At 46.0% G+C, this 19637-nt stretch overlaps 1 protein-coding gene and 1 long non-coding RNA gene across 5 annotated transcripts in view; both read right to left on the reverse strand.

The window, feature by feature from the left end:
- Positions 1-14980, reverse strand: part of CHD2 (chromodomain helicase DNA binding protein 2) — an 84680-nt gene extending 69700 nt beyond the window's left edge. For 3 of the 4 annotated variants that reach the window (XM_085070395.1, XM_085070396.1, XM_085070393.1), the window contains exon 1: positions 603-1043. The gene's annotated coding sequence lies outside the window, so the exon portion shown is untranslated. Of the gene's footprint in view, positions 1-602; positions 1044-14685 lie in introns of those variants that run through there. The other variant, XM_085070394.1, reaches the window with a different exon arrangement.
- Positions 14981-15828: 848 nt separating this feature from the next.
- On the reverse strand, positions 15829-19294 carry LOC146432616 (uncharacterized). The gene is made up of 2 exons (XR_014854258.1): positions 17005-19294; positions 15829-16415 (listed from the first exon to the last, which is right to left on the reverse strand). It is a non-coding gene; the product is annotated as an uncharacterized LOC146432616 (long non-coding RNA).
- Between the last annotated feature and the right edge of the window lie 343 nt (positions 19295-19637).

Genomic DNA, 19637 nt, shown 5'->3' on the forward strand with positions numbered 1-19637 from the left:
CACTCCAAGTTTTATTTTTAAGAGAAAAGGACATGGCGTCTTTGTTCTTAAAAACTACGAAAACATATCCCCATCCGAGCAGCGACGGGCAACAAACGCTCTTTACACAGACACGGGGCTAAACATTTCAATGATGATGTCGTACAGTCTTCACCTCTCCCCCCTCCCTGCACTGCTGCATTGGAGTTCCAGGCTGGTTTGCAGATACCCCCCCTTGCACGCTGCGCTGGGGGGAACCGGTCTGCAGGCACCCCTGAGCTCGGTGCTGCACAGGGGAGCCAAAACCCACCGCTGCTCCCCCCGGTGCTGCAGCGGGGACGGGGCGTGTGGAGCCCCCCGGGTGCTGCAGGAGAAGGAGGGGAGCGCCCGCAGCCACCGAGGGTCACCGGGGCTCCCCTGGTCCCGCCGCTCCCCCTCAGCCCAGCCCGGTCTCGGGCACGGGTGGGGGTCCCCGAGGGTCCCCGCAAGTCCCCTCAGCGAGCGGCGCGGGGGAGGGGGGGCAGGGAGAGGCAGCGCCCCCTCCCCCTCCCGGCTCCAAGGACATTTTGTTTTTCCTCCCAAGGACAAAGGACAATGAGGAGCACGGAGACTCCGGCACTTACCCGGCGAAGAGCAGCCCGCTGGCAGGCACCCGGGGCCCCGAGGTCGGGGCGCTGCTCCCGGCTCACCCTGCCCGCGGTCAAGGGCGGCCCCGCGCCCGCCCGGCGAGGGAGCGGCGCGGGCAGCGCTCCGCAGCCCGGCGCCATTACTGCCCGACCGTCGGCAGCCCCGCTCGGCAGCCCGGCTCGCCGCCCTCCGGAGCCCCGGAGCCCACAGAGCGCCGGGCCCGATTTGGCGCCCGGGAGCGGCACCCAGGGCGCTCGCCGGGTGTCCCCGGTGCGAGCGGCGGGAAGAGCGCCGGGAGACGGGCGGGAGCTGCGGCTGCTCCCCGGCCATCTTGTGCCGTGTGTGTGAGGGAGCCTCCGCCGTCTCCTCTCAACTCCTTGCTCCCCTCCCCCCGCACAACATGGCCGCCCGGTCGCTCCTCACTGCGGCGGGGAAGGGGCGGCACCGCGCGCGCGCCCCGCCCCTCAGCGCCCCGCCCCTCCCGGCCCTCGGCTGCGCGCGCGCCGCGCGCCGCTCCCCATTGGCCTCTCCCCGCCCCGGGCCCCGCGCGCTCCGCCGCCGCGGCCTCCCATTGGCCCGCCCGCCCCGCCTCGGCCGCTCCCCATTGGCTCCCGCCGCCTCCTCGCGCGCCGGCCGCAGCAGCCGCCCCTCAGGGGGAGGCGGGAGGCAGAGCGGGAGCGGCCGCCGCCCCCTCCGGCCCCACCTGGCCGGGCCGTCCTACCTGTGCTGCCCCAGCGCGGACCCGACCCCGCTGGGCGCTGCCAGACCCCACCCCAGAGACCTCATGCCTCCGCCTGCCTGCACTGATACGCAGCGGGGTGCAGCCCCCGGAGTTGGCTGCTGGCACCCCGCGTCTCACGGCCCCGTTTGCCGCCATTCCACAAACACCACCTCTGTTATCAGCCCTTGACGTGCGCCGGGCCCAGGGGCAGCTCACCCGCCAGACTCCCCACGGAGAGTGGCGCCGCGGACCTCTCTGTTCCGATCAGATACACTCCGCTGTGTTGCACACCCTCAGCTCCAGAGCCCAGCGGGAGCATAGAGCCAGCACAACCCCATCACCTGCCTGTCTGCCACATCAATCCCTCCTTACTGCTGCTCAGAAACAGCACAGACACCCAAATAAAACCAGGTACCCTGCTTTTTTTAGCCAACACCGTAGAAACTGCCTGGTGTGCCAACCTCACCAGGACACCTTCCTATTTTGATTACAGCCGTGGAAGCCACTTCAGGTATCAGCAAGATGGAAGGGCATCCCTCACATTCCTGTCACTGCCATGAATGCTGTCCCCACCTCCAGCTATGGTGTTCCTCTGCGAGAAGCACACGCAGCAAACATGACAGAATTACACACTTCAGCAGTCAGTTTAAACAATATGCACACCTTTCACCTTTCATTTGCCCAGGTGACTCCATTAAAAGCTGAAAGAAATTGTCTAGGTCTTCCTTTTTCATAATAATAATTAACCTGGGTAATTTTGACAGAATTAAACAAACAATACTTCAAATTATTATGGAAGGCCTCAGGATCCAGTCTGGCACCTGAAATCATGCAGTTGGACTTTGGCAGCTGAGTCCTGGAAAAGCCACAAGGAAGTGGCCAGCTGAAAAGAATCAATCCCTACGGTTTTGAGCCAAGAGATGTATTTCCTTTCAAAATAAAGAGAAAAGCTGACCTCATGTATAGGATAGTAGCAGATATCTACTACTTGTAGACAGTGGGATGAGGTGTTACCATCTTCAGAGAAGGGATGGTGGTGACCCACATAAAGGTGCCACAGCATGGGAGCCTCCAGTCAAGGAATCAGTAGTAGTACAAAAGAGCTGATGCAGCTTTTCACTGAAGAAGGGCAAAAGGCCTTTTTTTTCCCTGTCACAAGAAGAATTATTGAAGTTCTGGTCTATGGAGACTATGGATAGCAGAAAGACTGTTTTGCAACTTCAGTCCCATTCAGATTCCTGCAAAGGCCAATCCTCTTGCTCTCAGTGGAACTACTCACATGTAACTGTACGTAGAGGTGCTTGTATGGACAGAACCCAGATGCTATTCTCCTTGGGAAACCACCAGCAGTGAAAAAAGGGGGAAGGATGAGGCAGAATCTAGATGAAAGCAGAGTGCAGCAACAGCACTTCTACTTATGTCAGCATTTTCAGCTGATCCTGTATGGTAAAACTTCACAGCAAGGACCAAGTTTAGATATTCCATGCACAATTTCCAGCCTTTCTATTGTTTCTTCCAGAACACAAGTACGCTTCTAGAAAAATATATGTGTGATCACTTGCAATAACCACGTGAAAGGGAGAAAAGCAATCAAACATAATTGTGCTTTGTAAGAGTAGTGTGATTCCAGCCAGGAGAGCTTAAGTCTGTAACTGAACAAGACCTAACCTGTGTGCTCAGACTGTTACCTGATTTTCTCTGACTATACCAGACTGTCTAGTGTAATAGACTGTTCCTCTTTTAAAAATTACCTATGTACATTTGCAGACAAATGGTTCTGGAAGTCCCTTACTCTATTGCTGCTACATGTAACTAAAAAATTACTCATAGTCTAATATCCTCATTAAATATATATAGTGTTGCTCTTCTGCTTCCTGGGCACCAAGATCTGAAGCAGCTCCAAAAAACCTTACACGAGTATCCACATCCTCTGTTCCTTGGCCCCAAGCAAGTTGTCTGGAGGTGAGCACAAGTACAGTCACTCTCTGCAGAGCTGTGGCTCCCCTCACACAGCTTTGCTGTTCCTTACCAGGATCAGTCTGTTTGCATTCTTCTTCCTAATGAAAGAGTGGAACAAAATTCCTACTGCCTCTGCAGTTACCCCATTTTTTTCCTTCTAAATTCAGCATTTCTACTCTGCAGTTTCCTCTATAAAGTTCATTCCTTCTCTTTCAGATGACACACTTTTTTCCTTTGTGTATCGTTAAACTAAGTATTTCAGCCATGTTTTATGAACCACACGTCTGATAATAATGGGCCAAGTTAATGTTTCCATTACTAAGTTGAGAACTATTTTCTGAGATTGTGTCTGTGGCTGAAATTCCAGATGGAGGCACAGAATCTGACTTTCTGGTACTTCATTTTCTTCTAAAACCTTTCTTCCTTCCCCCAGCCCCACGTTATTATCCCTTAGGGACAATATAAAAACACACACTGTGATCTCACAGGCCAGTGTCCCTTCCCCACCTGCCCTCTGTACCAGAGGACAGCAGAAGATTGATGAAGCAGTTTATTCTTTGTTATACAGTGTAGCCCACAGATCTTTGGAGACACAAATATAATGGAAAGGCAAATATTGGACAAAATGGTTAAGTATTGTATCTGCCTTTTGAAGCAAAAAACAGGAGTCTGAACAAGACTGAGACGTACACCATCACCAAACTTTTCTTCAACCAAAATTCTCACTTTTCAGAAGAAATCAATGCCAATTTTCTAGGCCCTAAGCCAAACACAATAGTTTGGCTTACTTGGACAGAGCATATGCAAACAGGATATCAAATGCCCTTTGAGCACAGCGAGCTGTTTGTGGGAGGCATTTAACTTCCTGTAAACTGGGTGATTATAGAAGTTGTCACTTTGTTCTGAATCAAGCAGGGGTTCTATTTTCAGGTTTTGTATGTAACCTGTAACATGTTGGTCAAACAATCTGCTTTTTTCCCCCCCCCGTTCTGTTTCCTTCCTCAGTAATTCACTATTTAAATCACAGTAACTGCTCAAGTAGATACAAATTCACCTTCTAAGCATGGAAGCAGGTTCCCTGTGTGACTGGTGAAGATGGTTACAGTGTATTGATCCCAGCTAAAGCATCTTGATACTGTCACAAGACAAGCAATAAACCCAGCAGCAGCAAGGATAAAACTCAGTTCTAGCAATGAACTCGTGCTGTACATTCTGCTCCGAGTCTGGAACTGGAATTGAAATCCACACTTTTGCTCCAGCCAGTAATGAATAATTGCAAACACATCTACACACATAGAGAGAACTTTCACATATGCCCTTTTTGTTCCTAGGATTTAACACTGAAAACTGAGATTATGTTAATATGGGGGGTTTGCTGGCTCTTTTATGGGGCTCATATTCAGAATGATGAACCTTGTGAGCAGCAAGAAAAAGATTTATTACCATGAATAATTAGAAACAAATTCTTATCAGTGTCATAAACATATGGTAAAGAAAAAAATCTTTCAGTCTAAGCCAAACCCCACTGTTTTTTCAATTTATTCAAAATGAAGCAAATTCAACCAAGATTCAGCTCTTTCTATTCCTGCTTTCAAAGAAAAATAAGTTGTTAACAAAAAGTATAAAGATGAAATGGAAGTCAGAAATGGATTCAACTTATTTTGAGGAATCTAACTGGTCTCTCCTAAGCAAATTTTTAACTTGTTGGTCACAATGTATCAAAGAATCAGTACTGTTACTGTACACGTGATCTTGTGGCCTGAGCTCAAATTTTAGATCTAAGAGCTCTTTTACAACTGTCACACCTCGCTGTTTCAGTTTTGCATGAGTTCCTATATACAATAAAGCAAATAACAGACCAGTAACTATTGTCTAGTGAGAGGATTAATTATTATGCTTTTTATTAACTTCACTAGGGAATATACATGCATTTTTCTTGGGAAATCAAATCCACTTTTCTTAAGGAGGTTTGAAACTTGAAGTTCTTCGTTATTATTACAGATCATCTTCAAACTATCCCTTGTTGCCATCTTAACTGGATGTAAGAAATAGAGACCATCTCAGTCAAGGTATTTATGCTGTATTTGGTCAATGTCTAACACAGCTATTGCCTTAAATGGCAGCCGTAGAGCTACACGAAAAGTCAAAAAGACACAGTAGTCCTTATTTTGATGAAATCTTATGAGAGTTTAAATCTCCAGACTGTTTCAAACTTAAATAATGTGGGTGATGGGATAATAATACGTTTAATTGCTTCTTAAACCACTGGAGCTTGGAACAACGAATCTGTTTCTTTACCCCCTTTTTTAGACCCTGCTTCTTATATGCAACGATCTGTTTTTTCAAGGTCACCTTTTAGGTAACAAACAGTTCAACTTGGCTTGGAAAACATTTATAAGAGGACTTGGATGTGGTAGAAAAAATAGTGACAATTTTGCCTGTGCCTGCTTAGACACTGGAATTTCTAAAAGTGTTAACAAGGTATTACGAGTCTCCTTAGATAAAAAACGATGATGCAACTTTGCTTACTGCTGAAATCACTTTTGAAAGCAAATAAGAAACTAAAGTGCACCTTCCCAGGGACTGTAGAGTCAGAGGTACAGCATGCCAAGGCGGGTGCTGTGACCTGGCTTACACAGTCGAACTGCTCTGCACTGATGAAGTTCCCTGCTTGGAAACTTGCAGGACTGGAACCATACAAGGATTAGACATTGTGATAGGGCTTAAAATCACTTTAAAAGGTAGGAGCTGCAAGCAGTGTTCTTTATGTCACCATTCTGGCTGTAAATGCAATCTGCAGAGTGACAGGAGCATTTTGTGGTCATTGTGTTATCAAGAGTATGCTAAAAAAAAAGTATTGGCACAATTAACGGAGCCTTACCCAATCTCAGGTTCCAAAATATATACTGTTCTCCCATCTTCCAGTATGTTATGGAATTGTTACATAAAGAGTCAGAACATTTTATAACTTCTAAGCCAAATCTTCAGAATATTTGGATTTTAAATGCAGCTGCAAAACTATATTTTTAGAAGATATAGACAATGAAATTAATATTTTTTGTGAGTTCTGATAATTTGAAATTCTAGCATGATTACTTCCATGTGCACATGTAAAGCTCATTTTCTAAAGGCATTTACCTGTCCATCCTTGAAACTTATTTGCTGCAAACATAATCCAGTAAAGCTTGATTGTTTAAGTGCTTGAGGAATACGATCAGAAAAGGGAAAACAGGCTTACCACAGATAGTTGTTTGCACATCAAAATCGAGGACCAAAAAAAATTCACTACTATAAGCTCTAATTTTTATTTCTACAAACTCTTCATTTGAGTTCTAGTGGAGACTTTGGAAAGTTTAGATGATGAGTATAACAACAACTATATTTTCTTGGTAAATCTCCTTGGAGTTTTGGTGGCAAAGGGTTACATACTGGCCTTGCAAACATGAGGAATTTCACTCACATTGAACAAGATAAATTACAGCTACTCTAGAATGAAAAGAAAAACAGCCCAGGCCTCCAAAACCGCAAATATAGAGTTGGGATTTTTATTTCAAGCAAGTTTCAGGCCTGTTTCCGTAACGATCTTCATTCTTGTCTCCCGTGTGCAGGTAGCACCGTAGGGCATTTATTGATTGCTATATAAAAGTTGACAAAATGATGCATTATTCAGTAAATTGCCACATGCAGGGAAAAGAAATGGTACCTTTTTTTTTTCTGAAATCTTACAAGCATATACTTATTTTATAGACAGTCTGACAAAGCACTGAATCACCCTGTTGTAATGCACCACAGATATAAAAGACCCCTTATGTTAGTAGCTCAAAACAAACTTCATATTTGTCAATACTTGCTAGACGTGAAGTCAAATCAATTTTTGCTGTAGTGATGCACTGACACACTTGGATTAGAATGTCACCTGAACAGAAATAGCTCCTGTGTCAGGTTGATGTTTCCCCTGAGCTTTTATATTTTCTTCCTACAGTTAATTCATTATAAAGTGGCTCCTGCCAGAGCTTTACCCAGCTCAGAGAGCTCAGCAGTCCAGGGACTAGAGCAGCTCTGGGCATATCAGGCACCTAAACTCCAGAACTACCAGCTTTAACCATTGCAGACAAGAGATTTTCAGGCTGAAACAAATCTCCCCCTCTCTCTGACCTAGCCATTGAGGGTGACAATCTTGTCTCAGCTTAAAACCATTCACAGTGCACATTTTTTTAATAGTCAAAGTTTTGTGTTAGGTGATGAGCTGTGATAAAACATAAGCAGCCCTAGAAAACACTGTTGGTACAGTCCTGTCACAAAATTAGGTCAACGGTTTTTCGTGCAATTAAAGCAGCACATGAAACAGAAGATGTCCTGGCTGAGACAAGCACAGTGCTTGATCACCACCTGAAAAATCTGACTGCCACCTTCATTGCCATTTCACCCAGAGGAAGATCCCAACAAGGTTCTGTGTGCCCAAAATAAGACTTATTTTCTTCAAGATTTAACCATGCATCTAACAAGAATCTATCACCTCTCTAGACACGTGTCTTAAGTCTAGAAACATTTACTTTAATGACAAAAGCTGAGATTTTGATCTCTTCTTGTTACTCCAAACACATGGGATGCAAGTTATGTGCCTGTGCCTTTAATTCATGGCTGAGTAATTACATCTAAGCCCATGGAATCACTCCAGGTTTTTCTGGGTGTCTAAACCGAATGTTGTCCTAAGGATTTGGAAGCATTTGAAGTGAATTTAGGAATGAGCATGTATGTCAGTACTTGGAAAATGCAACTGAAATGAACTAATCCAGTCTGTAGAAGGGAAAGAGAACCTGAAGCAGAGGTCTAAATTTCAAGAGTAAGAGCAAGCATGTTGTAGCTTTGCACATACAGGTATAATTGCATCACCATTCCTTGTATTTTCCCCAACATTTCTTTTTCTTTCATATTCTCATTAATAATGGCAAAAGAAATAATATAAATTGTGCTAGGTACTTCACCTCTTATTCCTCTCCTTCAGTACACCTTTAAAACGTTTCCATAAAACAGAATATTGACTATGAAGAGAGCAAATGTAAGACATAAGTAGAAGCAAATAGGTCAAAATAAAATGCTTTTAACTGAGAAACTATCTCAGATTTTCTTGTAACAAGCCACACATGCTACTGGTATTAAACAGTACATTTGAATACTTCAACCTAGTGTGTAAGACAAAGGAAACCATACAGCACTTTGGGGGAAAAAAATGTGTGGGGAGCATAAGTTCATACGTGTAGGAGCTAAAGGCAAATGCTTGAATAATTTAAAACCGTAACATGCACGAAAATGAAACACTGTGACTTTAATAACTGGATTTTTTTTTTCTCCCTTAAACTCCAATTATTAGGCTATTGTGCTCCAGGCTAGCATATCAGGTGCTGATAATGAACATTCAGGAACAGGACTTTTGCTACACAAACGAAAACTGTTCTGCTCAAAAGATTAATAAAGGATTATCTTCTTGTATATACATATATATACACACACACACACTGAACAGAATGAAAATTGCAACTAATATTGGAATGTTGAAGTTTACTCAAGTGTTGTTAATAATATGGAATTAAGTTTAGTAGAAAACATAGCCTAATTAAGAGGTTCCAAAAGGCACATTAGTATATGCTGGAAAAGTAATTTTCATAAATGGAAACTATTTTATACTTTATATTATCATTATAAAATGCACAGTCTTAGACAAACAAACCAAGGATGTGCATGAATGTCACACTAGAACCCTCTTCACTACATCTAATTGCTGGTGATTGGTGCACTGCACCCAGGTTATATTTGAACTGCAGATGGAATGTAACCTTAGCAGAGTAAAAAAAGGCAATCGAGAGAAGAATGGTCTTGGGTTGCAAAGAGGCTTTTCTGTAATGAAGGAGTCATCGTCTCAGAGAAATCTTTGCAGGTGACAAGCTTGAAAAGGAGCCTTTTCAAGCTAGAGCCAGACCCAGAGCCAGGAGATCAAAGGCCTTGCAAAAAAATGCACAGAACGTGGAGGAGTCTTAAATATGACTAATACTTCTGCATACCTAGCTGGTATTTGAATACTGTGGCTGAAACTGTTCAGGTCTTCTGTGAGCAGCTGAAATAAGGATGGCTGCTTTTCTGGGAGTCAGCAGCCCCACACCCAAGTGCACTGCACTGCTGCAGCATTCCCAATCCCGTGCCATATTCTGGCAGAGGCTGTGACATTTCTGAGATACACTTTATGGACTGGTCAGCTGGCAACGAGATGCTGATAGCTGAGTCAGCAAGGAAAGTGAACAGAGATCCTCTACGCTCATTTTGTAGCTCTTCCTTTAGCAGATACACTGATTTATCTCTATAACCTGCCGTCTCCCCTAAAGTGCAGAACCTCTAGAACAGAAATTTGTTGAAACTGAACATCAGATCAAAAGCTCCAGGCCTCTAACAGCATGATTTCATGAGCTCTGCCTCCTTAAGAAGCTAGGGGAAAAAAAAAAAAACAGCTACATGAAATATAAATGAGCAGCTTTTCCTGACTCTGAAACCAGAAAATAATTACATGAAACCAAAATCAAATGCAGCACTATCACTTGTATTCCCAAATGCCAGCATTAATTCTCCCTCTTCCAGCTCGCAGAGACTTGTTAAACAAATGAGCCTTATAATGCATTTTGCAAGTGAAAGGTCCCAGAGTGGTAAAAAGTCAGCTCCCATACCGAAGGCCCTTAACAAAAACGCTGCAGCTTGCTCCAGGAGTTTTGCACTGAAGAGGATCAGCCTGAGCGCAACTCCTGCCACAATCCCTATTTTCTCCTTTGATCAAAAGAGCAGTTCTGCAGCACTAGCAAAAGTCTGGGCTTTTAGATCAAAACTAGTATCTCAATACCTGGAAGTCAAGTCAGCTCGTGTAAATCACAAAGGGTTTCGTGCGTGCACAGACCAGACCTTTTTTCATAGCAGAAAAAGATCCTTTATTTAAAACACACTTGGTGTACATTTTTCCTGCACACCTGGGCTGTCATCCTGGTTATCCTCCCTATGCCCTTTGTAGCATTTTTGGAACCATGTTACACCTCTAAGACTTTTTGTCTCCCAGAAAGAGACCTCATTTTGCTTGCACACTGTGATCCCCTCAGGAGAACTTTTCCCCTTTTCCCTGGTTTTCCCTACTTGTGATTACTATTTTCCCCTCAAGTTAAAAAAAAAAAAAAAAGAAAAAAAAGAAAGCCTTTGAACTGAAGGAGGGTGAAGGCAGGATGAATAAGCCTGTTGCTTTAAACCGAGGAGAAAAACCTTGAAACCCAAACTGCACGAACACAACATGTCTCCTCCCGCTGCACCAATGCCGCCTCACGAAATGGCGTCTGCCTCTGCAGACAGCTGCCTCAAAACGCCCACGGCTCCTCGGGAAAACACTAATGCAACTTCTTTTTTTGTTTTTCCCTAAAGCTTTCATTTGTCTATCTTTACATTCAGCCCCTCGGTGAGTCCCGAGAGCTCTCCGCAAAGCCGAAACCTGACGGGGAGCGTTCTCCTTTCCCCTCCCCTTTCGGAGCCCCCCCCGGCACTGTGGCTGTGTGGGGCTGTGGGCTCCAGCCCCTGCACACTGCAAATAAATGTGGCGATTCAGCCGCTATCCCCACGATCTTGCCTTTCCAGAATTTTCTCCCTCCGCTTCCCAAATATAAAAGGACTTTTTGTGCTGAACACGGAGCGGGAGCGGTGACGGGCTCGGCGCAGGGCGCCATGTGGTATTTGGTTTCTCTACAGTACATGTTTTTATAATGAAGGGGGAAGGGAAGGAAGGGAGCTGCTCCTACCAGCATGCCAATAATCTGTTGTAAAGGACTGGAGCGCTCAGAGCCAATTAGTGCTCCGTTTAACCATTTAACTGCTGAAACAAAGCCAGGCCCGGGCACGGAATCCGCGGGTTTCGGGACAGCTTTACAAAAGGAATGGCAGAGCCTGTCTTCCTCTAAATGTGATGTCTCTATTATTCAGACTTTGCTACCCTGCACCAGTCTTGTTTCTTCAACTCTTAACCACATCAGAACAAGACAAAAAAATAGGGGGCTTTTTATGTTCTGCAGTTTAATTGGTCATAAACCTTTAAGGCCTGAGGGTGGCCAGCTCGTGGCTTGTTGTGTGTGACACTGAAGAAGCCAGGCAAGAAGACACCCAGGGAATTCTCAGCCTCTATCTCTTTCTCTGGGGGCAAGCCTGAACATGGCCAGAGAGCACAGACAGACCAATCAGTCCTAATGCACAGCAACAGTAACCTGCTCCCGCTTGACCCAGAGGGTCAGTAAACCTATTTTTGTCCTCCTTTTTTTATCCCATGACGTCCCAGCGAATATTGGATCAGACTCCCAGGGATGCCAGGAGGACCAGCAGAGTTTGTACAGCTCAATGAAGTGCCCAGGGCGCCAAAAGCAGGTTCTGCACCCCAGCTCAGCAGCCCTGGCAAGAAATAGAATTTATTTGCTTGAGAGGGGCTGCACCAGAGCTGCAGGTCTGCTCCAAGCCAAAGCAAGCTCTGCAGTGCATATGAAAAGCATATTCGAGCATCACCACCCTCCCAAAAAGATGAAGTCAAATTTCCGTACTCGCCATGGACAAAGTCCAGTGCCTGTGAAAGTTGCTGGTTGCCCCGCCTGAAGGGCTGTAGCAAGGCTGACACTGTAACACATCTCACATTTAAACTCCTGGAAGGATTCCGACTAAATTAAAGTATAACTTTACATTCGAACTTAAAACACTGGGGACCGGGGGGAGGAAACATATGGGTAAGGAACCAGGAGATTATTTAGGCATGTGAGCTGTCAGAGCACAGGCAATACAAGAGCTCTCTTGTTCCTGCTGCCTCCCACAGCTGCATTCACTAAATATATCCTGGGCTGAGAGCTGCATTTCTCCACCCCTTCTTCAGCCCAATCGCTTTTGCACAAAAACCACCCAGGTCCCTTGGGACAGGCAGTGAGGCAGCAGCGATGCCCTAGTTACAGACGGCATGAAGGACACGAGTGACTAATCATGTCTGCAACAGGCTGAAATTGTCACATCCACACCCTTTTTGGAGAGAGAGTCTATGAGCTGATCCATATTTAACTTAAAGCCAGGGTAGTTGGTTCTCTCTAAGGATACACCCTATTTGTATGACAGAATAAGTTACTAGAAGGTATTTACATCAGATGATTTTCAATGGTTTACGGGGGGAAAAAAAACCACATAAGAATGGCCACCTATATTAAAAAAAAAAAAAAAATTCACTGAATTCACCTCCTGGCAGATGTGGAGGAGGGCAATGGTATTGGGGATTGGCTGTCCCCCAGAAAGTTTAACCCAGTTTTACTTTCCATCGAGTCTCTGTGGTGTATTGCCTGATCTTACATATATCATGGGAAGGAGGCAGGAGGGAAAAGATACGACTGAATTTCTGTAGGACTGAGGTGCTCCCCCCGTGACCTCCATTCTGTTCCTCACATTTCTCCCATCCTTATTTTGAATCCTTCACTTGCAAGGACACATTCTGTGGCCCAGACAGCATAGCCTTGGTCTCAACCACAGCCTTGAGACACTGCTGCAGTCACAGCAACAGAGGGAAGAGCTGCCCCTTCTGATATAGCAAATTCTACAGTGGATTAAATTGTGGCAGAAAAATAAAGTCATCTTGGTGTGTTTCCTCACTTCCAAGCTGTGAGCCAGCAGGGATTTTGACCCTCCTGGTCTCTGCTTCTTTCTTTCCTCACAGTTCCCCATTTCTTCAACACCTCCAGCTCCTCTAGCAGCAAAGCAAATTTGACAGAATCTGGTCAATTTTTTCAAGCTTTCTCATTTTAAGAAGTCAGTGGGAGCAGACTATCTTGCAATCAAACCTCACAGGAGGGAGAATTAAATATCTCATGCATGACCTTAATCCGTAGGATTTTGCAGATAGTTTGTCTTGTAATCTCAATACCCGAAGCTTATTACGCATTCAAAACGTATCAGTAACCCTGGAACATTTTGCAACAAAAGGAACTCAAATTCATTTTGATATAATTATGCAGTCACGACAGTCACATGCTTGCTACGGAATAAATATAAATACTGGGCTTTGGGGAATAACTGGCAGACTTAAAGTGAAAAAAAAACCAAACCAAACCAGAAAAAAACAACCCAAGAATGAAACCATCTATTATATATGGAAAAAAAGATGAAGTTTAGATGTCAAATTGCAGTCAAGCAAAATGGCACAATTATGTATGAAGAGTCTTTCTTATAATTTTTTTTTCAATCTGCAAAACATAAAAGAAAGAACTGAAACTCAAGCATCCCCATAAAGTAAGGAGTTCATTTGCTAAAGTAGGAATATAATTTAAGGCATTTAAAAACCTCTGAAATCAGATAATTCATTCACAAAATGGCCACAAGTCCCTAAGCTTAAATCGCTGAAAGCTAGAAAAGTTAGAAAACTCTGCTCTGCGTTTTGTGTCCTTCTAGCACATTTTTTCTTTCTCTGCTTTTCTTGCCTTCCTGAAACAAAATGACCTCAAAGCCTCTTCTAATTTTGTCGTCGGAAATTGCCTCTTTTAATTAGGGACGTTGCTGTTCAAGAGCCACACCCCACTGCACTGGTTGTGCTGGAAACCAGCCTGGCTCACTCGGGACCGACTGGGGGGTTGTTTGCTCTGATCCCCTAAGATCTTCAGGAGTCTATGGATTTGGGAAGATGTAGTCCCGTCTCTGTGCTTTTAAGAAGTGAATACAAAACGTGAAACCAGATGTTAAACCTGAGCCCCAGAGAAGCCACAGGAGCGTGAGTTACCTTCAACAACGCTGCAGTTCTAAAAGCAAACAAAAGCAGAAGGCGCTGGGATGGAAGGTTTCGTTCCTGAACCAAGGCAGTGACTCACCCACATTCCTAGCTGCGCAAACAAGGGAGGCAAACCCTCCTCCTGGCAGTTAGGATCCTCCGCATTTGCCTGTGTGGAGCAAACCCCAAGCAAAGGCGGCTGTGGTGCTGTGTTACAGCAGACACTGCACAGAGCAGATGTATTTTGGAGAGGGACCCTCTTTTGCACACTTCTCTGTTTATGTGCCTTCTTGAAAAATAAAGAGTTCCCAAGTACTGCTTTTTGCTTCTGGAAACACACTGAAAAGGAAAAGGGCTACTACTAACAACCAGTTCTCAAGAGCCAAACCCATCTTTTCTTAGACATCACTTTTTTTTTTTAAATACTAAGAGGCAGTAGTTTACTTTAAAAAACCCAAACAAACAAAAACCAATCCAAGGACAGATAAAACAAGTAAAAAAGTTCACTGAGCAGAGAGCCGAGCAGTGTGTAGTGTGGACAAGGTGCTGTTTCTAACCATCAAGTTACCCATATGGGAAAATTTGACCTAGGGATGTGGAAACTCACCCTCGTACACGTCTGCTCAGTCGTTCCCATCAGACAAGGCACACTTCACTGATGGAGGACAGGCATATTCCAGGTGAGGGATGGCATGTAGCCAAGCTGCTGAACATGCCCTTCCTGCGTGGCTTCCCCAGAGATGAGGAACGCTGTGCAGGTCCCCGGATGGTCGGGGCATCAACTGAGGTGCTGGGTGGTACCAACGGAGCCCTCAGCAGCAGGGATGAGGAGGAGGTGGTGGAAAGGCTGGGTGTGAGGAAACAGGACCAAAAAGGAGCTCAGAAAGCAGAGAACATTGCTAGTTTGGGAGAGAAACTGCAGGAAACCAACATCGCTTAACTGTAAACCTCAGAGAGGTTGTGGTTAGGAGACACGAGTATCAGGGTGACAGGGCTGCAGGGCAGGCTATGCCTGTGCCCAGGAGAGATGCCTCAAAGCCATGATCTATGTAGAGCTCCCCAAGGAATGGGGCTGAGTATGTGGTCCCCTGTGTAGCTGTGCCAGAGCTCTGCTGGGTGAGGTTTGTTCATCTGTGAAATGCAGCATGCCAGAGCGCCAGCACAAAATTCCCCTTTGGCTTCATACTCCGTGAAGCAGAATTAAGGCTGATGCTCAGTGTGTTCCACTTTATATCAAATGTTTCAATTCTCAGCTTTCCAGTGGTAGGCAGACACCCCGAAATGACATGTTCATTCATTTCTCGTGGGGAGCAACCTCTGAGGGTTCCTGGAGCTGCTGCAGAAGGGAAGTGGCACCATTACCTAAATGGGGGGGACGGACATGGAGGGTGGGACACTTTGTGTGACATTACCAGTGTAGGTTTGGGTGCTGATGATGGGAGAGGCCTTGGCAGCATGGGCTGCTAGCAGGAACACAGAACTCTTGTTGATGACAGTATCAAGCGTCACCCAGATAAAATAAGCTGTCCTGGAGCTGAAGCCATACTCCAGACATCATGGAAATGCCTGTTGCACTAACATTGCTGCCACACTTAAAGTTGAGCCCCAGCAAGCAGGGACAGCACACAGACCTGCTCCTCCTGCTGCTGCAGATTCTGCTGGCGGCATTTGAAATATTTTAGGCATTTCAGACAACTCTCCTGTCAGAACTCCAGAGCTTACATTAAAAAAAAATAATCTGCTTATCAAGTTGCAGGACAACAGCGATCCGTCTGGTTTATTAGATGGAAAGTACAAGAGTGGGGGAGGATTTTGCTGACAGTATTTCTGCCTTGATTAAGTGGGTGTTATGATCAGTGCAACAGCAAACAAACATCACGAGCTCATTACAAGATATTTCCTTGTGCAAGGGAAGAGAAACCTTCGCAAGAAATGGACTCCACACATATTATTATTATTACTTCTGAGCATTTTGGCCGCCTCGTGCTGCTTGGAAAGCCCAGTTCTGCCAGGCTGCTTGAGAAAAGCAGCGTTTGTCCCCAGCTTTCGGCATGAAAACACAACTCAAATCCCTTCTCGGGAACAAAGGTGCTTCCCAGGAGCCTGGCGTGCCGCCGGCATGCCGAGCGCGTAGCCAAGCAACGGCAGCCGGATTGGAGCTTGCGCCTCACCCGTGATGCTCCAGCCTCCACAAACAATTCTTGCCACGTAGACAGGACCGTGCAGGGTAATGGAAAATTACTGCAGGCTTTTTCTTAAAGGGCGAGAACCTCCGCTGGCGGAGAAGGTTGATCCGCATCCCACTTGCCGGCGAGCCCCAGGGTCGGGCTGTGTTTCCTGCGAGGAGGCTGCAGTGCGTCACCGCGCGCCGGGGCATTAATACAATGAAATATCATTTACATGCGATTCCAGCCGGCTGCGGGGAGCAGGAGTGGAGAGCAGCGAGCTGAGCTGCGAGGGAAGCGGGGAGCAGAGCAGCCGGAGCTGAACAACCGCGGCTGCCGCTCTCGAACTGCTCCCGGCGCGGCTCGAACATGGCAAGCTTAGCGCCGCGCAGTTCGTACGGGATGAGAGCTGATGCCAAAATAACCCTCCTGCGCTTGGCAGGCTCAGTGTTTTAACAACTGCCTGGCGCATTCCTGCCTGCGAGGCTGCAGGAGTTAAAAAAAATACCTTTAAAGAAAGAGCAAACTTTGCCAGTTTAACCTGTCTTGTTAAACTGCTACCAGGGCAACAGCAGTTTTGAAAAAATTATGGCCATGTTTACCTCCAGTTTCTGGTGTAAAAGAGAATTTAGTTGTTAAGGCAGCATTGTGCTTACTTAGCTTTTAATACCAAGCCAAAGAGCGATACAAATAGCTACAGGAGCACCAGACAGCCTGTTCAAGCCACTGCACCTCTGAAAATCAGAGATATGCAGACTTACTGGTTGGGCAGGGCAGGATCTGCCCGCAGGACACATAGCAGCTGCTCAGCAAGAGGGCACAGCACCAAACGGAGCTTCCCAGTCTTCAAAAGTAGCTCCTGTATCCCGTACAATTTTAATTTCATCTCCTGCTGGAGCAGACCACACTGCCTGTTCCGTGGGGCACCTAAACTGTGTCCAGCCTGCAGCAAAAAGAGAATGGCAGACCTGCTCCTCTTGCTTTTACCTTTCTGCTCACTGCATGCAGCTCCCGGTGGCCCTGGTGTGGCTCAGGGATCACAAATGTTGCATGCCAGACTTGTTCTAGGTCAGCTCCTGCAGCAACAGCTCTTTTGTTGTTCCCTATCTTCATGTATTAACTCGCCTGTTTTTTCTCAGATAAGCACCGGTTAAAGCCTCAACCCAAATCTTTTCACTTTGTTGTAGCTAGCAAATGAAAACGAAGCCCCTGCACTCAAGTTAGGGGACTACTTTGTAATAGAAGCTTCCTCTCCCTTAAATAGAAACCTTTGTTGTGAAGCTGTTTTCATTGCAAGCTCCACAGGGAAAGTCATTATATTTAATAGAGGGTGACCTCATTTTGTAGTCCTCGATATTAAACCTCATAAGGGGGAAACGTAATTAGAAGCGGTGAGTTCTCAACACAGATACACAGTACTTGTTGCTGTTTCCTTCTTACCTACGGATTCATTTAATATGGCTCGGAAAGAGTAACTTGAAACAGCTTTTGGCAGATAAGTAAACTCAAGTAAAATGCAAAGATCTGGTTTCCAAGAAGCCTTTTACAAGCTGTACAGAGAAATGAAATGCAACCCTCCAGCAGCACACAAGGCTTCCTGCAGAGCCTCCCTGGAATAGCTGCAAACCTGCATTCCGGTGAAAGCTAATCTTGGTCTGAGGCTGGGGTTACATAAAGACATCTGGTGGCACAGAGGAACCCAACCTGAACTGGTGGTCAGGCATGGACCTGCCCATGTGGCAGCCTCTGCTTGGCTGGAGGGAATCGAGGGAATTTTCTACTGCATTTCCAAGGTTGTGCTTTGAGACAAAGAAAGCAAAATGGTTTCATCTCAGTCAACACAGAAAGGGAGGGAATGCAAAGATGCCTCGGCTTTGTTAGCTTTGCTAATGCAACCTGGGTTTCCACACAGTGGACACTGTTGTCACAGGGCAATGGGTAACCACAGAACTGGCCACCACTAAATAAACACACCTTCCACAGAAAGGGAGGGCAAGGCAGGGAGGGATGTGCTGCACCATGCCAGGGCCTTGCTGGGCACAGCCCTGTGTTGGGGCTTTTCACCTTAACATGGTTTGAGTTTGAAACATCTCTTCACAGCCTGCTTTTGAATTAAAGCCTACGCCGTTCCAAACTATGGAAGTCGTTTGAAATACACATTTTGAATTCATTTTTCCAGCTCTTGTGATAACTTCACTGCTGTCCCACCTCCTGAGCATCCCTTGCATTCCCAGTGCTCTGAGTCCTGCTGGCAAAGTGTCACCTCCCTGCTGAAACACTCATTATTTAAAAAGAACAATTTCTTGTTGAAAGGCTCAGGATCCCTTAAATTTCCCTTTTGATTCTGTGGCTTGAACAAGCGTTTCTGCTTCAGCAACCCTGAGAACTTCCTGATTTTTGCACAGTTCTCCCCTCTGCAAATAGCTGACTGCTTTAAACTCAGTTTTGGAGTTGGTTTCTTGAAAAATTAGATAAATGGTGGTGTCCCCAGCTGAAAACCTTTCACATTGTGTTAAACAGCAACCTCTTTTCCATGCACCAGCTCTCCTGGGTCTGTGCCATGTGGAGCAGGGTGGTTGCTGCCCACACCTGCAGTGGATTTACTCTGCACTGTGGTTTGTGGCACAGCGTGCATTCCAACGGGAGAAAAGAAAAAGGCAGTTCAACGGGAGAAAAGAGAAAGGCAGCTCCTCCAAGAACATCACCAGAAACTCCCCAAAGCCCACAGCATGGTGGCTTAAAGCATCCAACCTTTGTTTCTCTTCCCTGGGAACAGATTTGCACTCTACACACGCAAAAGGGATCACAGTCATGAAAAATGTGTGAGGAAGCCAAGAGTGGGACTACAGCAGCCTAGGATTGTCCTGGATGGGTGGGCTCTGGGAGGACATTTGGTGGCCAGTGGCTTCTCCTTGGGGACAGAAGAACACAGCGTAGATAAGACACCTTTACCCTTGCACCCTACTCAGCCTCCACCCTCAGCAAGGCCAGGGCTGTTCCGGCTTAGCTAGTTTTTCCTCCCTCCTTTTTTAGATGTAGAGTGTTATTAAATCACACCCAACAATTCCCACCACACCTCAAGCAATTAACCCCATACCATGGCAGTGCTGGCTGGGGAAGCCCTGGACAATGTCCTGGGACTCCCATAAAGCTGAGAGCAATTTTGCTACCCATTCAGTGTGAAGAAGGTTGGGCTTTTTTCGTTTATTTTTGGAGCAGTAAGTTATTTTCAAAGAGTCTTTCTGTCAGGCTAAGCCTCCTATGAGCTGCCAAGTGAGCTCCTCCAGCTCTGTGGGCACCATTAGCAGGGCTGCCCTGCACTGAAGTGGTGTCAGCACTTCCAGTACAGCACCCTTCCCCTGCTCCAGTCCCCTTAAAAGTGAGACATAAAAAT

Source organism: Lichenostomus cassidix, chromosome 10, assembly GCF_008360975.1.
Source record: "Lichenostomus cassidix isolate B80296 chromosome 10, HeHo_3.0, whole genome shotgun sequence".
Classification (NCBI taxonomy): Eukaryota; Metazoa; Chordata; class Aves; order Passeriformes; family Meliphagidae; genus Lichenostomus; species Lichenostomus cassidix.